The sequence below is a fragment of the Bubalus kerabau genome, chromosome 13 (genome assembly GCF_029407905.1).
Source record: "Bubalus kerabau isolate K-KA32 ecotype Philippines breed swamp buffalo chromosome 13, PCC_UOA_SB_1v2, whole genome shotgun sequence".
NCBI classification, from domain to species: domain Eukaryota; kingdom Metazoa; phylum Chordata; class Mammalia; order Artiodactyla; family Bovidae; genus Bubalus; species Bubalus kerabau.
The window spans coordinates 83,140,821-83,161,637 of NC_073636.1; the positions used below are offsets into that span (position 1 = coordinate 83,140,821).

The 20,817-nt window shown below is 40.2% G+C and overlaps 1 long non-coding RNA gene across 1 annotated transcript in view; it reads left to right on the plus strand.

The window, feature by feature from the left end:
• The window catches only part of LOC129626135 (uncharacterized), a 168,643-nt gene extending 148,615 nt beyond the window's left edge, over positions 1–20,028 (plus strand). Inside the window, exon 5 of the long non-coding RNA XR_008701788.1 lies at positions 19,538–20,028. This is a non-coding gene — a long non-coding RNA (uncharacterized LOC129626135). The remainder of the gene's footprint in view (positions 1–19,537) is intronic.
• Positions 20,029–20,817: the final 789 nt, after the last annotated feature.

A 20,817-nucleotide genomic window follows, 5' to 3' on the forward strand; every position in this document is an offset into this window, starting at 1 on the left:
TATGCCTAATTTGCTGTGTAATCACCCTTTATTTACAATTTTAATCTTTTTTTCTTCCAATTTTTAAAAACATGATTTTCTTCCTTTCTTTTCAGTATCTACTTAGCTATGTTTGATTCTCTTTCTAAATGCCCCTTGTCTTTCTGTTATTCTATAACTTTAGTTTTTTGCTTTTTACAAAATTCCTGGTATGGTACATTTCATAATCCCATTGTGTGAAATTACTGGGGCCTGAATTTGCTGTCGTCTGTTGCTTCTGATGACATTCTTGTGGTTTGTTTCTTTTCATATTTTCATCTTTGATTGTGAACTCATGCATATTTGATCTTAAACTGTGGGAAACTTTGGACTTAGAGGGAGGATGTATTTTTCCACAGAGGATTTACATTTTTTCTTAAGAAAAACAACCAGGACTTTCTTCTCAGGTGAAACTTTAAAAACAAACAAAATCCTTTCAGGGTCCCCAGCTTAATTATCAAGTTTTGTGTGTGGTTTTGTCACATTACTCTTGGCCAAATGTCCAGAGTCCCCGTCACGGCCTTTATGGTCACACCCCCCACAGTGTCCTCTGCATGTCTTTAGTTTTGGTCTCAGCTTACAGTTTTCGTTCTGTGAGACTATACAACCACACTGCTGAGAGGAGCCCCTGTGATCTTTCCAGTCACGACTCTAGCACCTCGTTTTGTTTGACTTTTCTCTCTCTGCTTTTGATATCAATACCTGAAAATGGAAAAAGAGTCAAGGAAAAAGTTGAAACTAATTTATATGAAAGTGAATATGGTTAATAATTTAAGCATTTGCTACTCAACCATCATTTGTACATCAAGGCTTTTAGTAAATATTGGCTGAGTATCTCCTTGGTAGGAAGCAGTAGCCTGGGTGCAGGATACACAGTGGCAAAGAAAACAGATGTGGCCTGTTGTACAGAAAGATGAGTCACAAGCCATAAGCGACAGGAGTGTTCCTTCAGGAAATGAGCAGCTTTAATTTGCAATTTCATTTTGTCAAGAATCCTAACTATGCCTATAAGTAGTAATCTCCACCATCAGTGTAGAAAGTTTGGAACAGAGACAAGGACCTGTAATATTATTTTCAAGAGAGACCGTAATAGCATGGGATTAGAACACCTTGCCCACACCTCCCACTTCCCAGTGCTGAGATCTTTAGTCTTTCTTAACCTCTCATTCTCTTTCATATATAAACAATGAAGATAAACCTATCTATTTTACCAGGTTGTTGCAAGAAATAGAATTAAACAAATAATGTGGTGTAATGTAATAGCAAGCAAAGGTTTCTGATACCCCTTTATTCTGTCCCCAGAGTTGTTCACATGCATGAGAATTCTCATGTAAGTGTTCGCATCTAGGGCATCCCTGGTGGCCCAGCTGTGAAGAATCTGCCTGCAATGAAGGCAGCCGCAGGGGGTGCAGTTTTAACCCCTGGTCGGGAAGATCCCCTGGAGGAGGGCGTGGCGGCCCACTCCAGTATCCCTGCTTGGCGAATCCCTTGGACAGAGGAGCCTTGTGGGTTACAGTCCATGGGGTCGTAAAGAGTCGGACACGACTAAAGCAACTTATCACACTTGCATATTTGGGTCTAACCCCCCTCCACCATCTATAGTGAACCCTGGCAAGAATATCTTATGCTTTCATTGTAACAGTCAGGGTGATTCAACAATCTTATCTCCTAATCAGAACCATCTGATCCACTTGAACTTTAAACTTGAATAAAGAACAGAGTGTGTGTCACGTTCAGTCTCTTCAGTCACGTCCAACTCTTTGAGAGTAGCCTGTGGACTGCATCCCACGAGGTTCCTCTGTCCATGGGATTTCCCAAACAAGAACCCTGGGGTGGGTGCCGTTTCCTCCTCCAGAGGACCTTCCCGACTCAGGGATCTAACCCGCATCTCCTGCATTACAGGTGGATTCTTTACCTCTGACAAAGTTTAGATAATCTAAGATGGAGAAATAATTATTGATATCTGATTTTCACCATCTCCCTTTCCTTCTGCAGACAAACCAGTAGCAAGAACGACAGAATAGAAGAATTAATTCCACATAAGAAACAACATGGAATAATGTGTTACTTAAGCAAGACAGGAAAGCTGGAGAGAAGGAGATGTGTACACGAGATCCAGATTTTTGCTTTTTCTTTTTCAGTTCCCAGCACCTAGCTTAGTATCTGGCATCTTACAGGCACACGGGATTTATTTATTGAGTAGAGTTAGAAGTGAAGCCAATGGAAAGTATTTACAGTGAACATCTTTTATTTTTAAATTGTTTTTTACTTTTTAAGGAGTCAGTTTAACATGCAATTTTGTTGATAGCCTGCCTGGGCTTTGGACGGGGATACATCATAGATAAAACATTGCTGTGTGAGTTAGTACAAGTGATTTCATCTCTCTAAGCCTTTGTTTCTCCCTCAGGAGTTATAGCAGTGGTGCCTACTCACATGCTTGTGAAGTTAGAGAAAGATCACTCCTGTGGCAGGCGACGGTGTTCCTGCCTTCTTTATTTATCACCACCACCACCATCTTCACCACTGTCACTAACACCATTTTTTCTATACTTATTAATAATAGCTGTTTTCTCTTTCTATATAAATAGTCAGGTATTTGATTATGATAGTGTTTGTGAGTAAGAATCTTTTTTTTTTTTTTTGGTAAGTATTCAAATTTTTGTGGACAAAGGAAAAGACCTCGGATGGATTTTCCCTAAGAGCGAAGAATAGAGACATGTCAGTTCTGCGCCCTGGAGCAGTGAGAAGGACAGCGGGGCCAGGTGCTCTCACTGTGGTCGAAGCACCAAGTCATCGCTTGAGGAGAGACAGAGGCCATGCTTTTAGCCAGTTATCAAATTTTGTTTCGCTGAATAAGGAACCAAAAAGCTAAGGTTAAGAGATATTTTCCCCCCAGGTCAAGTTAGGAAGGGAGACGAGAGAGTTGAAGCTGTTGAAGAGGAGAAAATCTTTGGGGAAAAAGACACATGTCTATGAGGAATTCAATAATGTATTTTTGCCTTGTTGTATGTATTGTAATTCTTTTCCCTGCCTCCTCATAGAATCTTAGTAAAATACTCCTTTCTGGCACCTTATAGGTCCTTACACACCTTGATCCCTTTAATTTCCCAGTCTTTACTACAATATTTCAATGAAGAATATAAGAATCTGGCAAAGTTTTAAAATTAAGGCAATTTAAAATAATGTTAAGAATGAGGCTTTAGTGAGCTTTCAAGGGGAGGGCACGGAAGGGGGAGGTGGAAGCCTGTAGAATCAGGGGATCCTCATGCTCAGAGGGAAGTAGACTCTGCTGCCAGAGTCTGGATGATGTTCTAGCAGAACCTCCAGACTCCCAGCCTAACATTTTAGTGCTAAAAGGCTACATTCACCTCCTCTCACTCCTCTGTCCTCCCGTGCCCCAAATGAAAATCTATTTCAAGACATTATCAGACATTATTTCTTGCATGTGTTTCTGCACTGTATTTAAAAACCATCATTACCCTCATACTGTAGATGAGAAAACAAACTGGGTCTTACAGAAAATAAGTAATTTTCCCAAATGCAGAGCTGGGCTTCAAGTCAGGCCAGTCGTTTCCAACCTTTTAAATACCATATTTTAGAGTTCCTTGGTTTCTCCATTCAAACATAAAGCAAAAAGGATGAACTTAAAAGCGAATAGAAGAGAAATTTTTAGTGCCTAAGGTCCAGCACTCTTGCCTGAAAAGTCCCATGGACGGAGTAGCCTGGTGGGCTGCAGTCCATGGAGTCTCGGAGAGTCGGACACGACTGAGCGACTTCACTTTCACTTTTCACTTTCCTGCATTGGAGAAGGAAATGGCAACCCACTCCAGTGTTCTTGCCTGGAGAATCCCAGGGACGGGGGAGCCTGGTGGGCTGCCGTCTATGGGGTCGCACAGAGTCGGACACGACTGAAGCGACTTAGCAGCAGCAGCAGCAGCAGCAAGGTAAAGGAGTAGGCACAAATATCTGATGAGTTTATAGTATGACTTTGTGGAGATAGATGTAATTTGAAATGCAATTAAAAGAACCTGTGAATGAAATGAGAAGAGAATGGAAAATGATGCCTTCTGCAGAACACCAGTTGTGCATAACAATGTCATGGATAAATGCCCATCTGATAAAGAGGTTTTAATTAAACTAAATAATTTATTATCCATTATACTTCAATGAATTAAAAATAATATAAGATGCTTTATTTCTCTGAAACAGGATTGTGTGCCATAAATTCAGCACACTGTGTGTTCTCAAGCGAGAAAAATGTCCAGGTTAATAAAATGTAGGAGAAATAATAATTAATTTTGTTATATTTTAACCTGTGACACATTCATCTGAATACATTCCCCTGGGGTGGAGCTAGATTCCTTTTTTTCTTGGAAGGGAATCACATGAAAACAAGTTATTTATAGGAAAATTTTAAAAATTAAATATGGGTTGGTAAAATAATTAATTCGATAAGGTAGCTATTAACTCTGTATTTCATATATATGCATGTGAACATTCCCTTATATATATGAAATTTCCTGTACATTTTATATATATATATACATATAGCCACACATATGTATTATTCATATATTTATGTAGATAAATGAACATATATTTATATAGATTCATGAAAGCTGCTGCATATGCTATGTCAGTTTTATCCACCTTTATTTTTAAATGCTTAAATATTTATAATTGTTAGATATTCAATAAAAGGCTTATACAAAAAAGACATAAGTGAAACGTGAAAGGCAAATTAAAAGAAAACAAATACTGAAATTTTTCTTTCTAATTTTTCTCCTTGCCATTCTTCTCCCTAAAGAAAACCACTGTTAATAATTTCTTGGGATTCATTCAGAAAATACAGTGTTCAAACTGGCATATAATGTTACATCTATTCTTATCTCTGTATATTCTTCTAAATACTCATAACTGAGGTCACATCAGGTATATTATTTTGAGCCTTACTTTTCTCACTTAAACTTTTCCCATATTAATATCCATAAAATACAGCTTGTTCTTTTTAACAGCTTATTATTATTTTCTAGGAATATAAGCTCTAGTTTATATATGTCTTTTGTTGAGGAATACTTTATTTCAAGTTATTTCCAGATATTTGTTGTTAAACCAGTGCTATAAAGCACATCCATATGAGATTTATTAATAATAATTTTAGCAGTAGAATTTTTGAATGGTAGGATATGGGTATTTGAAATTTTAGTCATTATTTCCAACTTGCTATCCAGGAAGTGTTTATCAGTTTACAGTCACTGACCCTATTTTCCTATATGTAACCAATACTGGGTATTTCATTACTATTTAACAAGACAAATTTTTAATCAGGTCGAGTATTGCAAACTTTTAGAAGCATATTCACAACAGTTTCAAAAGTCACTTTTGAGTACTTGAAAGAAAAAAAAATTCAGAAACTGGTTTTCTTAGTTTTTCAGGATTATAGGATTCTTATGAGTTTAAGTATAAACACAAGTATAATTAGTCTTTCAGCTAGAAAAATAGCTAATTGAAGAAAAGATCATTTTTAAAAGTATTTAAAGCATTATTTTCTGATAATGGATATAACTCTAGGACATTATTAAAATATAGAAAATATTTTAAAAAGCACAGCAAAACTGAGAAACATTCATAATTCTATCTTTTTAGAGAGTATATATTTTTTGCCATATACTTTTTATATTAAAGTGAAAGTGTTAGTTGCTCAGTCATGTCTGACTCTTTGCAACCCCCTGAACTGTACCCTGCGAGGCTCCTCTGTCCATGGAATTCTCCAGGCAAGAATACTGCACTGGGTAGCCATTCACTTCTCCAGGGGATCTTCCCGACCCAGGGATTGACTCGGTCTCCTGTGTTATTCACTTCTCCAGGGGATCTTCCCGACCCAGGGATCGGCCGCGGTCTCCTGCGTTATTCACTTCTCCAGGGGATCTTCCCGACCCAGGGATCGGCCGCGGTCTCCTGCGTTATTCACTTCTCCAGGGGATCTTCCCGACCCAGGGATCGGCCGCGGTCTCCTGCGTTATTCACTTCTCCAGGGGATCTTCCCGACCCAGGGAACGGCCGCGGTCTCCTGCGTTGCAGGCTATTCTTTACCGTCTGTTGTTGTCATCATTCAGCTGCTCAGATGTGTCTGACTCTTTGCAACCCTGTGAACTGCAGCACTGTGAGTTTGAGTGAACTCTGGGAGTTGGTGATGGACAGGCCTGGCGTGCTGCAATTCATGGGGTTGCAAAGAGCGGACACGACTGAGCGACTGAACTGACCAAACTGACTGAACTGCAGCATGCCAGGCTTCCCTGTCCTTCACCATCTCCTGGACCTCACTCAAACTCATGTCCATAGAGTCGGTGATGCCATCAACCATCTCGTCCTCTGTTGTTCCCTCCCCTCCCCCCACTTCTCCTCCCAACCTTTCCCACCATCAAGGTCTTTTCCAATGAGTCAGTTCTTTACATCAGGTGGCCGAAGTATTGGAGCTTCAGCTTCAGCATCAGTCCTTCCAAGGACTGATCTCCTTTAGGATTCACTGATTTGATCTCCTTGCAGTCCAAGGGACTCTCAAGAGTCTTCTCCAACACCACACTTCAAAAGCATCAGTTCTTCAGCACTCAGTTTTCTTTATAGGCCAACTCTCACATGCATACATGACTATTGGAAAAACCATAGCTTTGACTATATAGACCTTTGTTGGCAAAGGAATGTCTCTGATTTTTAATACACTGACTAGGTTGGTCATAGCTTTTCTTCCGAGGAGCCAGTATCTTTTAATTTTATGGCTGCAGTCACCATCTGCAGTGATTTTGGAGAAAGTAAAGTCTTTCACTGTTTCCATTGTTTCCCCATCTATTTGCCATGAAGTGATGGGACCAGATGCTATGATCTTAGTTTTTTGAATATTTGAATTTTAAGCCAGCCTTTTCACTTTCCTCTTTCACCAAGAGGCACTTTAGTTCCTCTTTGCTTTCTGCCATAAGGGTGGTGTCATCTGAGGTTATTGATATATCTGAGGTTATTGATATTTCTCCCAGCAATCTTGATTCCAGCTTCTGTTTCATCCAGCCCAGTGTTTCTCATGATGTACTCTGCATATAAGTTAAATAAGCAGGGTGACAATACACAGCCTTGATATACTCCTTTCCCAGTTTGGAACCAGTCCTCTGTTCCATGTCTGGTTCTAACTGTTGCTTCTTGACCTGCATACAGTTTTCTCAGGAGGCTGGTAAGGTGGTCTGGATTTCCCATCTTTTTAAGAAGTTTCCAGTTTGTTGTGAGCCACAGTCAAAGACTATAGTATACTTGATGAAGCAGAAGTAGATGTTTTTCTGAAATTCTCTTGCTGGATCATATCCAGCAGATGTTGGCAATTTGGTCTCTGGTTCCTCTGCCTTTTCTAAATCCAGCTTGAACATCTGGAAGTTTTTGGTTCATGTACAATTGAAGCCTAGCTTGGAGACCATTATAATGGAGATGACCATCATATCTACTACTACGGCCAAGAACTCCTTAGAAGAAATGGAGTAGCCCTCATAGTCAATAAAAGAGTCTGAAATGCAGTACTTGGATTCAGTCTCAAAAATGCCAGAATGATCTGTTTGTTTCCATGGCAAACCATTCAGTATCACGGAGATCCAAGTCTATGCTTTAACCACTAATGCCAAAGAAACTGAAGCTGAACAGTTCTATGAAGACCTACAAGACCTTCTAGAACTGACACCAAAGAAAGATGTCCTTTTCATCATAGGGGACAGGAATGCAAAAGTAGGAAGTCAAGACATACCTGGAGTAACAGGCAAGTTTGGTCTTGGAGTACAAAATGAAGCAGGGAAAAGGCTAACAGGTTTTTCCCAAGAGAATGCTCTGGTCATAGCAAACACAAAAGACAACTTGTGTTGTCTTCCAACAACACAAGAGACAACTCTACACATGGACATCACCAGAAGGTCAATACCAAAAGCAGATTGATTATATTCTTTGCAACTGAAGATGGAGAAGCTCTATAGAGTCAGCAAAAACAAGACCAGGAACTGACTGTGGCTCAGATCATGGACTCCTATTTCCTAATTCAGACTTAAATGAAGAAAGTAGGGAACACCACGAGACCATCCAGGTATGACCTAAATCAAATCCCTTATGATTATACAGTGGAAGAGACCAATAGATTTAAGGGATTAGATCTGATAGACAGTGCCTGAAGAACTATGGATAGAGGTTCATAACATTGTATAGGAAGCAGTGATCAAAATCATCCCCAGGTAAAAGAAATGAAAAAAGGCAAAATGGCTGTCTGAGGAGGCCTTACAAGTAGCTGAGAAAAGAAGAGAAGTGAAAAGCAAAGGAGAAAAGGAAAGATATACCCATCTGAATGCAGAGTTCCAAAGAATAGCAAGGAGAGATAACAAAGCCTTCCTCAGTGATCAATGCAAAGAAATAGAGGAAAACAATAGAATGGGAAAGAGTAGAGATCTCAAGAAAATTAGAGATACCAAAGGAACTTTTCATGCAAAGATGGGCACAATAAAGGACAGAAGTGGTATGGACCTAACAGAAGCAGAAGATATTGAGAAGAGGTGGCAAGAATACACATAAGAGTTGTACAAAAAAGATCTTAATCCATGACATTGTGATCACTCACCTAGAGCCAGACATTCTGGGGTGCTAAGTCAAGTATCACTACAAACAAAGCTAGTGGAGGTGATGGAATTCCAGCTGAGCTATTTCAAACCCTAAAAGATGATGCTGTGAAAGTGCTGCACTCAGTATGCCAGCAAATTTTGAAAACTCAGCAGTGGTCACAGGACTGGAAAAGGTCAGTTTCATTCCAATCCGAAAGAAAGGCAATGCCAAAGAATGTTCAAAGTAAAGTCACTCAGTCGTGTCTGACTCTTTGCGACCCCATGGATTGCAGCCTACCAGGCTCCTCCATCTGTGGGATTTTCCAGGCAAGGGTAGTGGAGTGGGCTGCCATTTCCTTCTCAAACTACTGCACAATTGCACTCATCTCACATGCTTGCAAAGTAGTGCTCCTAATTCTCCAAGCTAGGCTTCGACAGTATGTGAACTAAGAAATTTACCATCTGAGCCACCAGGGAAACCTGCTTTTTATATAGTATTCTTTATTTTGACTGTGCTGGGTCTTTGTTGCTGTGTGAGCTTTTCTCTAGTTGCATCAGGTGGGCGCTTCTCTCAGCTCCGGTGTGATGACTCCTCACTGCAGTGGCTTCTCTTGTTGAATACAGGCTCAAGCAGATGTGGCCTCAACAGTTGGGTTCCCAGGCTTAGCTGCTCTGCGACACGTGGTGTCCTCCCAGACCAGGGATCAAACCCGTGTCTCCTGCCTTGTCAGGCGGATTCTTTACCACCGAGCCACCAGGGGAGTCTGAAAGTGTATATTTTTGAAAGAATTAAAGTATATCCTTTCTTTGCTCCATAATTTTGTATATATTTTTCTGTTTTTCTTTTTCCCTCTTTCAGATCCTATCTATCTCTCTGCATATCTAGCCAAACAACAGACATATAACACACATTAATGTATGTGTGTGCATGTGTATGATATCCATTTACATAGATGAAAGGTTAAATAAGACAGGAAGGTCTGAATTTTCTCTTGAATCATCATTTCCGAGTGTAATTTGTTTCCTCTGGTTCATACAGACATCCAAAACTTCAAGCTGTATCTTAGAATTTCAGATCCAATTCAGGTAAAGTGAAGGGTTGCTGTTGCTGTTCAGTTACTCAGTCCTGTCCAGCTCTTTTGGAACAACCCCTGGACTGTAGCACGCCTGGCTCTCCCGTCCTTCACCGTCTCCCGGAGTTTGCTCAAACACATTTCCATTGAGTCGATGATGCCATCCATCCAGCTCATCCTCTGTCATCCCCTTCTCCTCCTGCCTTCCATCTTTCCCTGCATCAGGGTCTTCTCCAATGAGTTGGCTCTTTGCATCAGATAATCAAAGTATAGGAGCTTCAACTTCAGCATCAGCCCTTCCAATGAATATTCATGGTTGATTGCTTAGGATTGACTGGTTTGATCTTCGTGAGGTCCAAGGGCCTCTCAAAAATCTTCTCCAGTACCACAGTTCAAAAGCATCAATAAGAACTGAAGACTGCGCTCAGCCTTTTTCATGGTCCAACTTTCACATGTGTATTTGACTACTGGAAACCCCATGGTTTTAACTATACAGACCTTTGTCAGCAAAATTATGTCTCTACTGTTCAATATGCTGTCTGGTTTGTCATGGCTTTTCTTCCAGGGAGTAAGCATCTTTTAATTTCATGGTTACTTCTGAGAAGTTCTCTGTGGACTTTGTGTCCCTTCTCCCTTGGTATTTATTTTAGGAGCATGCTCTTCTCCAGCTCTCACTACCTATCCATTAGGAGTTCTAGGGCATCTTCATGAAAGAAAAGAAGATCTACTCAAGTAAGAATCCCACAAAGCATGCCTGTTTATGTCAGTTAATGTGGCGTTTATGAGCTTATAAACATGTAAAATAATATTCCTTAAAATACAGTGCCTGCCTTTCAACTCCAGTTCCCTCTCCTTTCCTTGCCTGATGGTAGACACAGCATAAAGAAGGATCTTGGGACTCTTTCTGTTTATTTCCTCACTTCTCTACAATTTCAGCTTTTTCCTATTCACTTCACAACTGTACGACTACCATTGTGATGAAACCTGTTTAACCTCTGTTCTAAAGTGTTTTGCTTCACTTTGTTCAAAATGTCCTGCTCTGGGGAGCCAGTCTTAGAAAATTCTCAAGACTATTTCCATGATAACCGGCTGCTTTGACTTGCCTTGTTTGTTGTTAAATATAAGGTAGAAATACTCTTTGCCACAGAGAGGGAACTAGGGGAAGGGTAACCATTTTACGTTTATGGAAAGTTGCCTTTCAGATTCATAGTTTGTGAGTTGGAACAGTGCGTAAGCAGTGTTCTACAGGTGAGTGGTGAAATATGTCATTTGTAAACAGGAATGATTAGTTCTGAGAGTAAACGAGACTTGTGCCCAGCAGATGTTATATGGGCAGACTGACAGAGGGGCCAGTAGAGAGGAGCTTTGCTGCTGCGGGATCTGGGTCACGTGATCCCAAGCTGCGGTGCCCCCTGCCCTTTTCCTGATTCACAGATGGAAGGGAAGACGTGAAAGGAGGGTCTGTGTTCTCTCTTGTTTATCCATCCCTCGGTGGCCCAGAAGGTCAGAGAGTTTACTTCAAAGACTGAAGACGCAAACATGGGGGATTCTGAATTCCACGTGTGGAAGAACAGATTGCAGCTTCAAAGTACAGTCTATTCAGAATCTCTGCAAACAATGGATTTAGGCTTAGAGGATAAGATACATGAAAAGATACCACAATTTAACTTAGATTTGTTTTGCTTTATTTTTACCTCAATGTAAAAGTTGTAAATGAATGCAACTCTATCATTAAATTAAGATTGCAACATTGCTGTATATGAGTATAGTCAAACGGGTGATCTCCCATCCAAAGGTCATCCTTCCGAATTCTCCCCTGCACCCCAGATAGCCGCTGTTAGTGTCTGTGAAGTGCCTGCCACTTCTCTCGTGTGTACACACTGAGGGAGGAGATGGAGATGCCACATACACACACGCCGTACATGAGACGGTATTATAAACAAGTCTCTGTAGCCTATCTTGTGTTGAAAATCTGTTCAGGTTAGTTCCTCGAGGTCAGGCTCACCAGCTGTAGAAGCTCTGTGGCGTTCTGGAGGAGATACTGTTTAACCATCTCTGTAAATGGGCATTTAGCCTCTTTGCAGCATTTCAGGATCGTGTTTTATTTTTAAATCTCCTTTCTCTCCTTGCTCCTCTTGTTGCCGCGCGTGGGCTCTCGGCACACAGGCGTCTGTAGTTGCAGCGCGTGGGCTCTAGGGTATTTGGGCTCAGTGGTTGTGGCATGTGGACCTAGGCACGCGGCATGAGGAGTCTTCCTGGACCAGGGATGAAACCCGTGCCCCTGCCTGGGTAGACAGGCTCGTGTCCTCCGTGCCAGCAGGAGGGGGCTGTCTCAGTGTTGTAACTGCTGCTGTAAGAAGTGTGAACCCTGAGATGAGCCACTTCGTACCTCTGTGCCCACTTCCCTCACCTGTGCCACGAGGATGAGGCAGTGCCTGCCTCACTCATAATAACAAATACGGTGCATGCTCAGAGATGTTTTTATTCCCATGAAGCTGATGGTGGTGATCCGTCTTTGCACACCTGTACTGTGTGCCTTAGAAGCGATTTTTAGAAATAGTTTTATTGTGGAAAGAGTTTGCATACAGATTTTGTCAGTTACTCTGTTTGTGTTGCTAAGTTGCTTCAGTCATGTCCAACTCTTTGTGACCCCATGGACTGTGGCCCACCAGGCTCCTCTGTCCATGGGATTTCCCAGACAAGAATACTGGATTGGGATGCTATGCCCTCCACCAGCAGATCTTCCTGATACAGGGATCAAACCCAAGCCTCTTATGTCTCCTGAATTGACAGGTGGGTTCTCTAGCACTAGTGCCTCCTGGGAAGCCTATTAGTTACTTCACATTGCCTCCCAAGAGGGCTTTACTGCTTGTAGTGGCTCTTTTGTATCAGAATAGCCAGTTTACACAGCCTTGCTAATGCTGAGAATTTTTGATCTTTGTTTTTTTGCCAGCTTGATGGCAAAATATCCCAATTGTTACTTCATTTTATATTCTTTTAATTGTATAAGGAAATAGTTTTTTTTTCACACTTTAAGTTTCTTCAGTAAATAAATATGAAATTAAAGTAGTGAGTGGATGCTTGGAAGTGGACTCTTTGGAAACTTGAGAAGAGAGTGGTAGAGGTGCTGTTCCAAGGCACCTGTGCCCTAGCTGTCTGGCACTAGATGAGGAGGAGGGCTTGTTGTATTTGCCTGAAGTACCATGAAAGCATTGGTATTTCTGGCTAGTAGGATGAAGATGGAGGGTCTGGACTGAAGATTTCACCCAACTCCAAAGCCCTGTGGCTCAGGGCTAAAGAAGCTGCCTGCACTGCAGGAGTCGCAGGAGACCCAGTTTTGATCCCTGAGTTGAGAAGATGCCCTGGAGAAGGGAATGGCAACCCACTCCAGTATTCTTGCCTGGAGAGTCCCATGGACAGAGGAAACCAGCAAGCTACAGACCATGGGGTGTCAAAAGAGTCACACATGACTTAGCAACTAAACAACAACAACAGGAATATGGATATTTTCAATTTCAATGGATGATGCAGAGGTATTCTACATGTTTACATATTTAATATATACACCTGGACAAGTTTGGAGGTGAGTATACATCCCTGAGGGCTTCCTGGTGGCTCAGCTGGAAAGAATCCGCCTGCAGTGTAGGAGACCTGGATTCGACCCCTGGGTTGGGGAGATCCCCTGGAGAAGGGAAAAGCTGCCCGCTCCAGTACTCTGGCCTGGAGAATTGCATGGACTCGCAAAGAGTCGCACATGATGTATGTGTGAGAGTCAGGCGACTTTCACACGTACATCCATGAAACCAACTATCAGAGACATACACGTCTCCTTTTCCTGTCAAAGTTTCCTTCCTCCCTCTTTATTTATTTACTTTTTTGTGATAAGTATGCTCAAGGTAAGATTAACACTCAGAGAATTTTTAAGAACACGATACAGTATTACTAAGTATGGGCACTATGGTGTGCAGCAGATTTTCACCTTGCCTGACCAAAACTGGGCACCCTTGTCAGTCTATTCTGTATCAGCCTTTGCAGTGATTTTATACTGTTAGTTCATTGTGTGTATGTACACCTGTGGGTGATGCACGTCAGTGTACGGAAGAAACCACCACAATATGGTCAAGAAATTATCCTCCAATTAAAATAAATTAATTAATTTTAAAAGTTCACTTGTTGATTATTAATTGTATGTATTTCTTTGTTTTTTTTTGTTTGTTTTTGGCCATTTGGAGTTCCTCTGTTTTTGAGCTGCTTCTCTCTTCCATATGTCTGCTGGGTTGTCTTCTTACTTATTGGTTTGTAGGAGATATTTTTCATGTAACCTGGATATGAACCCTTCTCTGGTTCTGTAAATCACCAATAACTCTGCTGTCTCTATAGACTGATTTTTAAATGATGTTCCTTCTCATGAATGTACATTCTTAATTTTTCCTTGATTGTTGGTGCTTGTTGTTTCCCTTTAAGAAATATATTGCCAATCAAAACAGGAAATCTGAGTGAAAGCTGAACCCGGAGTATGGGAAATCAGTGGCATGTGACTAGTGGATTTCAGAATTGTTATGGATTAGTAACTACTGCTTATTCACCACATTGCCCCATTTTCAATGAGAATATATACTGTTATCTTGTCACATCATTGTATTTTAAGTGTGTGAGACACACAGTCTTTTTTAGTTAACAGATCTCTGGATCAAGAGAATCTGCACCTCTGGAAATTCATTTCTATCTGTACTTAATTTAGATGACAACCTGGACTTCAAGGTTGAGCCTGAGACTGATTCTGTAACAGAGATGAGAGTGGTGAAAGTTCTGGGTTATTGGTATAGTTTGGTTTTGGAAGGTATGTGAATAATTTTTAGTCAAAGGAACCACCATGTTAGACTGTTTAATGCCCATAAGTTCCTCCTGAATATCTATGCTCATATGCAGTGTGATCTTACTACTCTTCCTTCTCAAGTCATCTTTTTGTTCATCACCGTGACTTGGAGTTTGTCATGTGACATGATTTGGCCCATGAGCTAGCAGGAAGTTTGACCCTGATGCAATGTTTTATGCATTAGGGCTTGTCCTCTTGCAAGCCAGCTGTTGTATAACAAAGTCTGTGCTATGTTTTGGTGAGGACATGTGGAGAAGAGGTGCTGGGGAATGAAGAACCTTCTGGAGAATGACCTGAGTTTCTAGCTGAGAGCCATCATTAAGTGGCAGACATAGCAGTGATGTGAAGCTTCCTGCTGAACACAGACTGTGAGAAACCCCAGAAGATGCTGTATGGAATAAAACAATCACCAGTTGTGCTCATCCAAAACATAGTTATGAGAAATAATGCACTATTGTTGTTTAAAGTCAGTAATTTTGGATTGATCTGTTACACAGCAGTAGCTACTGATACACATACCATTTTTGAAGTTGAGAAGTCTCAATATCATGACTAATAATTCTCCTTAATCAATTAACAAATGAATTTCAGTTCAAAACAACTTTTGAAAGGAACATTTGACACTCAAGGAAATTTTTCTAAATTCCATCTGAGACAGTGGACATAGGAGGATGTTTATATGTGAAAACTAACAATGTATAAGTATATTGCATAAAGTTGTGATGTTCATTCTAATCATATCTACAAGGCTTTATTTATGCCCTAAAACATATAAGACAAGACAAACTTTTCGATTTCAAAAGTGTACCATAATTTTCAACTTTAAACAACTCATTCAGCAAATATATATTGAACATTTACTACTGTAATATAATTAAAATTATGTTAAAAAATTTTAAATTTTGATCCAGTTTGGAGGCAGTGGCTAGACACTGGTCAGTTTTCTTCCTTGAGCAGCTGATTAAGGAGACATAATCAGGAAGTAACAGTTAGAACTGGACATGGAATAACAGACTGGTTCCAAACTGGAAAAGGAGTATGTCAAGGCTGTATCTTGTCACCCTGCTTATTTAACTTATATGCAGAGTATATCATGAGAAACGCTGGGCTGGAAGAAGCACAAGCTGGAATCAAGATTGCCGGGAGAAACATCAATCACCTCAGATATGCAGATGACACCACCCTTATGGCAGAAAGTGAAGAGGGACTAAAAAGCCTCTTGATGAAAGTGAAAGAGGAGAGTGAAAAAGTTGGTTTAAAGCTCAACATTCAGAAAACGAAGATCATGGCATCTGGTCCCATCAGTTCAAGGGAAATAGATGGGGAAACAGTAGAAACAGTGTCAGACTGTAATTTTGGGGGCTCCAAAATCACTGCAGATGGTGATTGCAGCCATGAAATTAAAAGACTCTTGCTCCTTGGAAGGAAAGTTATGACCAACCTAGATAGCATATTGTAAAGCAGAGACATTACTTTGCCATCAAAGGTTCGTCTAGTCAAGGCTATGGTTTTTCCAGTGGTCATGTATGGATGTGAGAGTTGGACTGTGAAGAAAGCTGAGCGCCAAAGAATTGATACTTTTGAAGTGTGGTGTTGGAGAAGACGCTTGAGAGTCCCTTGGACTGCAAGGAGATCCAACCAGTGGATTCTGAAGGAGATCAGCCCTGGGATTTCTTTGGAACGAATGATGCTGAAGCTGAAACTCCATACTTTGGCCACCTCATGCGAAGAGTTGACTCATTGGAAAAGACTCTGATGCTGGGAGGGATTGGGGGCAGGAGGAGAAGGGGACGACAGAGGATGAGATGGCTGGATGGCATCACTGACTCGATGGACGTGAGTCTGAGTGAACTCCGGAAGCTGGTGATGGACAGGGAGGCCTGGTGTGCAGCGATTCATGGGGTCGCAAAGAGTCGGACATGACTGAGCAACTGAACTGAGCTGAACTGAACACCTTCTTGTCTTATCGAGCTCCCACCCTCCCCAGGCACTATGCCCAAGCCGTAATCTCCCCAGCGGAACAACTGGGGACAGGCCTTCTGCCTCCGAGTCTTTAAAATTATCCAGAGAAGCCAGTCCACAGGGCAGTCACAGAGCCTGGCTGGCCTCACCCTGCTTGTTATAAGGAAGCTGTCCGCTCCAGCTCCAGCTCTCTAGCTCCCAGTCCCAAGGGGAACTCCTTGCATGGCCCTGCCTGGAAGGCTTATTTCCCATAGCTGTAGGCAGCAGAGTCCTGATTTCACCCATCCAAGTGTTAGTGTGCCGTGTCCCTCCCTCAAAAGGATCTTTAAATCTTATAAAACAATTACTGGCTAGGAATTTTTCTATGTGCTAGAAATAACATAGATTAAGTGAATAAAAAATGGTTCTCTCAAGTAGTTTTCCTTCTCATGGATTTGTGAGACAGATACAAAGCCGGTGGGTATTTGTATTATATTGGGCTGCCCTGGGGGCTCAGATGGTGGAGAGTATACCTGCAATGTAGGAGACCTGGTTTGATCCCTGGGTCGGGAAGATCCCCTGGGGGAGGGAATGGCAACCCACGCCAGGATTCTGGCATATATATGTGTGTGTGTATACTATCTCATCCTTTATATATATATATATATATATATATATATATATATATACACACACACACACATACACACACATACACACATATATATGCATACTATTAAATATTGATTAGAAAAAATCTAAACATTTTAAAGGAAAACTGAAATGGCAATGACATGATAGACATGATAATTAATAAAGTAAATTTAAAAGATTCACAAATAACAGGGAAAAATAATAAAAACAAATGGAAATTCACAGTATATTTTTAGAAGTTAAATTGACCATTACTATAAAGAATAATACAAACCATGTGCAATTTTTAAAATTTCAAAACTATTAACATATAACACAAGAGTACATCTTTAACAATTAACTGAGTCCTTTTTACTGAAAGTGGAAGAATGATAAAAATTACATAAAGTAGAATTGGGACTTCGGATCATAGAAGTTAAGATATAAAGGACTGATTAGGTAAGATGTTCTATCTACATTTTCTCTGACAGGTGAATAGATGTAGTTCTGAGCCTCACCATGAAACTTAACTTGAATTTATATGCACCAACTGATATTCTTTTTTTCACTGTTCATTACCCTGGTAATTACAGTATTGACTGAAAGCTTAGTTTAATTTGTATCAATTATCCAAAAACCATTTCAGTACACTTTTTTTTTCCTTTTGGATCAAAGCTTGCTTGAGAATATTTTAAGTGTGTTTCTGCCCTTGAAGTTCCTCTGTTAAACCCATTGAAGTTGTTGTGAACTAAGTATGAAGTGAATCCTGCTGATGGGATGGTTCTTGGTTTTAGATGCAAATAATATATTTCCCAAGTTTCTAATGATTTTTAGCTTTGCTCAGAATAAATTCTTTTTTCTTCAGAATTTAATGGGTACTATGAAAACAAGTCAATATCTTGAAACAATAAGCTACATTTTTATCCAGTAAAAGTTTTGAGTCTTCAAAAAAAAAAAATCTAGTGTGTTTAATTCTAAAAGGAAAAGACAGTCAATTAAACCACAATTTTGCTAGTTATTTACTATCATTTAATCTTTTAATCCTTTCATCAATATTTTGTACTTAGGCTTTACAGTAACCATGAAGAACTTAGCATCATTTTATGGATATGGAAATTAATGCTTGGGTTGATTAGATGACTTACCCCTTCTAGTCACTCGGTAAGTGATTGATGAACAATTGTATCTGACCACAGAGTCAGTATTCTCTGCACTTTTCCATTTTGTTTAAGGACTTTTACTTAGTTAACTGATTGGTTAGGAGGCAGGGGATAGTGTTTAAGGATTTTAGAAAGTGGGCTAAACCCTTCAGAACCAAGCAAGTCCTAGTCACCATTAAATCAAGTGCATCTAGATTGAAGCCATTGATAGAAGTGACCACTCCGTCTAAATGTGTGACCGCTCCCTCCATCTTCCACCCTTGTCACGCTTGTGTTCACAGGAATTATCATTTGACATACACTCTGTTTCTCTTGTCAATATGTGTTTGACTGTGCTGTATTTTGACCTCTGCAAAGCCTACATTTATTTTATTTTATTTTTAAACTTTACAATATTGTATTAGTTTTGCCAGATATCGAAATGAATCCGCCACAGGTATACCTGTGTTCCCCATCCTGAACCCTCCTCCCTCCTCCCTCCCCATACCCTAACCCTAACCCTAACCCTAGCCCTACATTTTTGAATGACTTTTTAAACTGCTGTCTCCAAAATCTACTGTAGTTTCAGGGATAGGGCAGGTATTCATTAAATAGTTGCTGGATAAATAAATTAGCTAGGTGAATTATGTTGATGGATTTCCATTGCTAAACCAAACTTGCATTTCTGGGATGAACTCAATTTGGACATGATGGATTATGCTTTTTGATATTGTTGGACTTGATTTGTTGTTGTTGTTCAGTTGCCAGATCATGTCTGACTCTTCACAACACCATGGACTGTAGCACGCCAGGCCTCCCTGTCCCTCAGCGTCTCCCAGAGTTTGCCCAAGTTCATGTCCATTGCATTGGTAATGCTATCCAACTATCTCATCCTCTGTCACCCTTTTCTCCTTCTGCCTTCAATCTTTCCCAGCATCAGAATCTTTTCCAATGAGTTGGCTCTTCACATCAGGTGGGCGAAGTATTGGAGCTTCAGCATCAGTCCTTCCAGTGAGTATTCAGGGTCGATTTCCTTTAAGATTGACTGGTTTAATCTCCTTGCAGTCCAAGGGACTCTCAAGAGTCTTCTCCAGAACCACAGTTTGAAAGCATCAATTCTTTGGCACTCTGCCTTCTTTATTGTCCTGCTCTCAAATCCATGCATGACTACGGAAAAGACTGTAACCTTGACTATGTGGACCTTTGCTGGCATGTGATGTCTTTGCTTTTTTACACCCTGTCTAGGTTTGTCATAGCTTTCCTGCCAAGAAGCAATTTCTTCTAATTTCATGGCTGTAGTCACCATTCACAGTGAGTTTAGAGCCCAAGAAGAGGACATCTGTCACTGCTTCCACCATTACCCTTCTGTCTGCCATGAAGTGATGGGACCAGTTGCCATGGTCTTAGTTTTTTTAAAATTAAGTTTTAAGCTGGGTTTTTCACTCTCCTCCTTCACCATCATCAAGACGTTCTTGAATTCCTCTTTGCTTTCTGCCATTACAGTGGTATCATTCACATATGTGAGGCTGTTGATATTTCTCCTGGCAGTCTTGATTCCAGCTTGTAATTCATCCAGTCCAGCATTTCTGATGATGTGCTCTGCATGTAAGTTAAATAATCAGAGTGACAATAAACAGCCTTGTCATATGCTTTTCATATATTATTTAATTACGGACATTTTATCTAGAACTTTTGTATCTAACATCACAAGGAAATGGAATTCTCATACACTGTTCATAAACATGTAAAATAGTGCAACAGCTTTGAAAAATATCTGTCTACTCCCCCATGCAAACCAAGAGGAATTAAATCATGTGATGGTGCAAATGCTTGTACATAAACGCTTGTAGCAGCTTTATATTTAATTGTGAAAAACTGGAGACAAACCAAATGTCCACCAATATGCAAACAGCTAAACAAACTATGGTATGTCTACAAAATGGAATATTACTCAACAGTAAAAAGGAATGGACTACTGGCATTGCTACAACAGGGATGCATCTCAAATAATAATTCCAAACTAAATAAGTCAAACAAAAGATGCTTATTGAATGATTCAATTTATATCAAATATCACAAAAGATAGACTAACCTACAGTGATTAGTGGATTAGTAGTAGGTGCAGCGGTAAGAGGCGTAGGAGAGCAGGATTACTGAGAGGCACAGCTGTTGGACATGACGAGGTGCTCATCTGTTCTTACAGTTGTGCACATGTGTCAAAACCAGCCAAATTACACAACAAGTGTATCTTACTGTCTGTCAGCTACACCTCAATGTGTTTAACAAGGAAAAATAAGTAATTGATGCAGTTCAACTTTATCATGTTTTATATTAGAAAAAAAGAATCACTAGCTTCCCTAGAATTTGTGTTTAAAGATGAGTTTTAGATGAATTATCTCATTGTTTTATGAATAGAATTAAGTCAGTAAAAATGCTTGGAAATATATTTTAGCTAATACAAAATATCCATTGTTTTCTTTAAAAGCTCATTTTATAATGATTAGACGGAGTTAGAAGCTTACATG